Consider the following 6,224-nt stretch of genomic DNA (forward strand, 5'->3'; position numbering starts at 1 on the left):
TCTAGTGTTTTGGACCGAAGCTTTCTTTGAAAGCTTGGCTGGCTGTGAAGCCATGTCTAATACCTGGACCGGAGTCTTAGACTAGCATTGCACTGATTCCTGGAATTCTCATTGAGAATTTTGATATCTTTTTCCATTTAATTTTCGAGAAACACAAAAAAAAATTTACAAAATCATAAAATCCAAAAATATTTCTTGTTTGAGTCTAGTGTCTCATCATAAGTTTGGTGTCAATTGCATGCATTCATGTGTCTAAGTGATCTTCAAGATGTTCTTGATGATTTACTTGCTCTGATCTTTGAATTCAATTTGACTTGATAGTTTTGTGTGTCTCATATGCATTTTCATCCTGTTAGTGTCAGTAGTATACAAACTGCTAAGTTTGGTGTCTTGCATGCATTGTTATTTGATTCTTGTTGCATTTTGGTTTGTCCTTATTATTAAAAATCCAAAAATATTTTTAATTTATGTCTTTTCAAGTCAATAATACAGAGAATTGAAGATTCAGAACATACAGCAGAGGAATTGCACAGAAAAAGCTGGGCGTTCAAAACGCCCAGTGAAGAAGGACAGACTGGCGTTTAAACGCCAGCCAGGGTACCTGGTTGGGCGTTTAACGCCCAAAAGGGTAGCATTTTGGGCGTTAAACGCCAGAATGGATACCATTCTGGGCGTTTAACGCCAGGATGGCTAGAGGGGAAGATTTTGTTTTCAAATCAATTTTTTTTCAAGTTTTCAAAATCTTTTCAAAATCAAATCTTTTTCAAATCAATTTTCCAATCAAATCTTTTTCAAAACCAATTTCTTTCCATTTTTAAAGATACTTACTATCAATTAATGATTTGATTCAACATTTCAAGTATGTTACCTTTTCTGTTGAGAAAGGTTTAATGTTTGAATCATATCTTTTCTTGTTAGTCAAGTTTTTAATTTTCAAATCAAATCTTTTTAAAATATTTTTCAAATCATATCTTCTCAATCACATTTTTTAAATCAATCATATCTTCTTAACCACATCTTTTTTTAAAATAGTTTTCAATCAAATCCTTTTGATTTCTAATTTCAAAATCTTTTTCAAAAATCACTTGATTTCTTTTCCATTTTCATTTTCGAAAATTAAGTAATGTTTTTCAAAAATGTTCTCAAAATTTTTCACTTAATTTTCGAAAATTACTTCCCTCCTTCTCACATCCTTCTATTTATGGACTAACACTATCCCTTAATGCAAAATTCGAACTCCATCTCCTTTGTTAAGTTCGAATTTTCCACTTCTGTCTTCTACTCTTCTTTTCCTCTGACACCTAAAGGAATCTCTATACTGTGACATAGAGGATTCCACATTTTCTTGTTCCCTTATCTTTCTTATGAGCAGGAGCAAAGACAAAGGCATTCTTGTTGAGGCTGATCCTGAACCTGAAAGGACCTTGAAGAGAAAGCTAAGAGAAGCCAAAGCACAAATCTCTTTAGAGCACCTGAACGAATTCTTCAAGGAAGAAGAACTCATGGCAGCCGAAAACAACAACAATGCCAACAATGCAAGGAAGGTGCTAGGTGACTTTACTGCACCTACTCCCGACTTCTATGGGAGAAGCATCTCTATCCCTGCCATTGGAGCAAACAACTTTGAGCTTAAGCCTCAATTAGTTTCTCTAATGCAACAGAATTGCAAGTTCCATGGACTTCCACTGGAAGATCCTCATCAGTTTTTAGCTGAGTTCTTGCAAATCTGTGACACTGTCAAGACTAATGGGGTTGACCCTGAGGTCTACAGACTGATGCTATTCCCTTTTGCTGTAAGAGACAGAGCTAGAACATGGTTGGATTCTCAACCTAAAGAAAGCCTGGACTCTTGGGAAAAGCTAGTCAATGCCTTCTTGGCAAAGTTCTTTCCACCTCAAAAATTGAGTAAGCTTAGAGTGGAAGTCCAAACCTTCAGACAGAAGGAAGGAGAATCCCTCTATGAAGCTTGGGAAAGATACAAACAATTGATCAGAAAGTGTCCCACTGATATGCTTTCTGAATGGAGCATCATAGGTATTTTCTATGATGGTCTCTCTGAACTGTCCAAGATGTCTTTGGATAGCTCTTCTGGAGGATCTCTTCATCTGAAGAAGACGCCTACTGAAGCTCAAGAACTGATTGAAATGGTTGCAAATAACCAATTCATGTACACTTCTGAAAGAAATCCTCTGAACAATGGGACTAGTCAGAAGAAAGGAGTTCTTGAGATTGACACTCTGAATGCCATATTGGCTCAGAATAAAATATTGACTCAACAAGTCAATATGATTTCTCAAAGTCTGTTTGGAATGCAAAATGCACCAAGCAGTACTAAGGAAGCTTCATCTGAGGAAGAAGCTTATGATCCTGAGAACCCTTCAATAGAAGAGGTGAATTACATGGGAGAACCCTATGGAAACACCTACAATCCTTCATGGAGGAATCATCCAAATCTTTCATGGAAGGATCAACAGAGACCTCAACAAGGTTTCAATAATAATAATGGTGGAAGAAACAGGTTTAGCAATAGCAAACCTTTTCCATCATCTTCTCAGCAACAGACAGAGAGCTCTAAGCAGAATACCTCTGACTTAGCAACCATGGTCTCTGATCTAATCAAAACCACTCAAAGTTTCATGACTGAAACAAGGTCCTCCATCAGAAATTTGGAAGGACAAGTGGGTCAGCTGAGCAAGAAAATTACTGAACTCCCTCCAAGTACTCTCCCAAGCAATACAGAAGAAAATCCAAAAGGAGAGTGCAAAGCCATCAACTTGGCCGAACCCTGGGAGGGAGGAGAGGCAGTAAACGCCACTGAGGAAGGCCTCACTGGGCGTCCACTGGCCTCCAATGAGTTCCCCAATGAGGAACCATGGGAATCTGAGGCTCAAACTGAGACCATAGAGATTCCATTGGACTTACTTCTGCCATTCATTAGCTCTGATGAGTATTCTTCCTCTGAAGAGGATGAGTATGTCACTGAGGAGCAAGTTGCTAAATACCTTGGGGCAATCATGAAGCTAAATGACAAGTTATTTGGAAATGAGACTTGGGAGGATGAATCCCCTTTGCTCACCAAAGAACTGGATGACTTGTCTAGGCAGAAACTACCTCAAAAGAGGCAAGATCCTGGGAAGTTTTCTATACCTTGTACCATAGGCACCATGACCTTCAAGAAGGCCTTGTGTGACTTAGGGTCAAGTGTAAACCTCATGCCCCTCTCTGTAATGGAGAAATTAGGGATCTTAGAGGTGCAAGCTGCAAAAATCTCACTAGAGATGGCAGACAACTCAAGAAAACAAGCCTATGGACTTGTAGAGGATGTTCTAGTTAAAGTTGAAGACCATTACATCCCTACTAATTTCATAGTCCTAAAGACTGGGAAGAGCATGGATGAATCCATCATCCTTGGCAGACCCTTCCTAGCCACAGCAAAGGCTGTGATTGATGTTGATAGAGGAGAGTTGATCATTCAAGTGAATGAAGAATCCTTGGTGTTTAAGGCCCAAGGATATCCCTCTGTCATCATGGAGAGGAAGCATGAAGAGCTTCTCTCAAAACAGAACCAAATAGAGCCCCCACAGTCAAACTCTAAGTTTGGTGTTGGGAGGCCACAACCAAACTCTAAGATTGGTGTTGAACCCCCACATTCAAACTCTAAGTTTGGTGTTGGGAAGTTCCAACACGGTTCTGAGCATTTCTGAGGCTCCATGAGAGTCCTCTGTCAAGCTAGTGACAATAAAGAAGCGCTTGTTGGGAGGCAACCCAATGTTTTATAATTAATTATTTTCTTTTGTTATTTTATCTTTTTTGTAGGTTGATGATCATGAGAAGTCACAAAATTAACTGAAAAAGCAAAAACAGAATGAAAAACAGGAAGAAAAACAGCACACCCTGGAGGAAGATGCTGCTGGCGTTCAAACGCCAGTAAGCCTAGCAGTTGGGCGTTTAATGCCCAGTCTGACACCATTCTGGGCGTTTAACGCCAGAAAGGGGCACCAGACTGGCGTTAAACGCCAGAGAAGGGCAAGAACCTGGCGTTAAACGCCAGGAATGGGCACCAGCCCGGCGTTTAACGCCAGAATTGGCTCAAAACGTGAATTTTGATGCCATTTGGTGCAGGGATGACTTTTCCTTGACACCACAGGATCTGTGGACCCCACAGGACCCCACCACCACTCTCTCTCTTCTTCCCCCATTCACCAATCACCTCAACACCTCTTCCCCAAAAACCCTTCACCTATCAAATCCCATCTTTCTCTTCACCACTCACATCCATCCTTCATAAATCCCCACCAACCTCACCCTTCAAATTCAAACCACTTTCCCTCCCAAACCCACCCATAATGGCCGAACCATTACCCCCCTCTCTCCTATATATACCCTTCTTCAACCCATCCTTTTCACACAACCTAAACACCACCATCTCCCTCTTCCTCATTTCTTCTTCTTCTACTCTCTTCTTTCTTCTTTTGCTCGAGGACGAGCAAACATTTTAAGTTTGGTGTGGTAAAAGCATTGCTTTTTGTTTTTCCATAACCATTTATGGCATCCAAGGCCGGAGAAACCTCTAGAAAGAGGAAAGGGAAGGCAAAAGCTTCCACCTCCGAGTCATGGGAGATGGAGAGATTCATCTCAAGGGTGCATCAAGACCATTTCTATGAAGTTGTGGCCTTGAAGAAGGTGATCCCCGAGGTCCCTTTTTCACTCAAAAAGAGTGAATATCCGGAGATCCGACATGAGATTCAAAGAAGAGGTTGGGAAGTTCTTACCAACCCCATTCAACAAGTCAGAATCTTGATGGTTCAAGAGTTCTATGCAAATGCATGGATCACCAAGAACCATGATCAAAGTGTGAACCCGAATCCAAAGAATTATCTTACTATGGTTCGGGGGAAATACTTGGATTTTAGTCCGGAGAGTGTGAGGGTGGCGTTCAACTTGCCTATGATGCAAGGAGATGAACATCCTTACACAAGAAGGGTCAACTTTGATCAAAGGTTGGACCAAGTCCTCACAGTCATATGTGAAGAGGGCGCCCAATGGAAGCAAGATTCAAGAGGAAAGTCGGTTCAATTGAGAAGGCATGACCTCAAGCCCGTGGCTAGAGGATGGTTAGAGTTCATACAACGCTCAATCATTCCCACTAGCAACCGGTCCGAAGTTACCATAGACCGGGCTATCATGATCCATAGCATCATGATTGGAGAAGAAATAGAGGTTCATGAGGTTATAGCCCAAGAACTCTATAAGGTGGCGGACAAGTCCTCTACCTTGGCAAGGTTAGCCTTTCCTCATCTCATTTGTCACCTCTGTTATTTAGTTGGGGTTGACATAGAAGGAGACACCCCCATTGAGGAGGACAAGCCCATCACTAAGAAGAGGATGGAGCACACAAGAGATCCCACTCATCATGAAATCCCTGAGATTCCTCAAGGGATGCACTTTCCTCCACAAAACTATTGGGAGCAACTAAACACCTCCCTAGGAGAATTGAGTTCCAACATGGGACAACTAAGGGTGGAGCATCAAGAACACTCCATCATCCTTCATGAGATTAGAGAAGATCAAAGGATCATGAGGGAGGAGCAACAAAGACAAGGAAGAGATATTGAGGAGCTCAAGCACTCCATAGGATCTTCAAGAGCAAGAAAGAGCCGCCATCACTAAGGTGGACCCGTTCTGTGATTTCCTTGTTCTTTATTCTTCTGTTTTTCGAATTTTATGCTTATGTTTGTCCATGTTTGTGTCTTGTGATCATTAGTGTCTTAGTGTCTATGCCTTAAAGTTATGAATGTCCTATGAATCCATCACCTTTCTTAAATAAAAATGTGCTTAATTGAAAAAGGAAGAATTGCATGAATTTTGAATTTTATAACAGTTAATTATTTTGATGTGGTGGCAATATTTTTGTTCTCTGAATGTATGCTTAAACAGTGCATATGTATCTTGAATTTGTGGTTCATGAATGTTGGCTCTTGAAAGAATGATGAAAAAGGAGACATGTTACTGAGGATCTGAAAAATCATTAAAATGATTCTTGAAGCAAGAAAAAGCTATTCAAAAAAAAATCGAAAAAAAAAGAGAAAAGAAAACGAAAAAAAAAATAATAAATAAATAAGAGTTGTGATCCAAGGCAAATAAGAGTGTGCTTAAGAACCCTGGACACCTCTAATTGGGGACTTTAGCAAAGCTGAGTCACAATCTGAAAAGGTTCACCCAAT

General features: G+C 40.4%; 1 non-coding gene across 1 annotated transcript; it reads right to left on the reverse strand.

Annotated features, from left to right (window-relative positions):
- Window positions 1–1,907: 1,907 nt before the first annotated feature.
- LOC112718982 (small nucleolar RNA R71) lies at window positions 1,908–2,015 on the reverse strand. Its single transcript, XR_003161307.1, has one exon. It is a non-coding gene; the product is annotated as a small nucleolar RNA R71 (small nucleolar RNA).
- Window positions 2,016–6,224: the final 4,209 nt, after the last annotated feature.

Source organism: Arachis hypogaea, chromosome 10, assembly GCF_003086295.3.
Source record: "Arachis hypogaea cultivar Tifrunner chromosome 10, arahy.Tifrunner.gnm2.J5K5, whole genome shotgun sequence".
Lineage (NCBI taxonomy): Eukaryota > Viridiplantae > Streptophyta > Magnoliopsida > Fabales > Fabaceae > Arachis > Arachis hypogaea.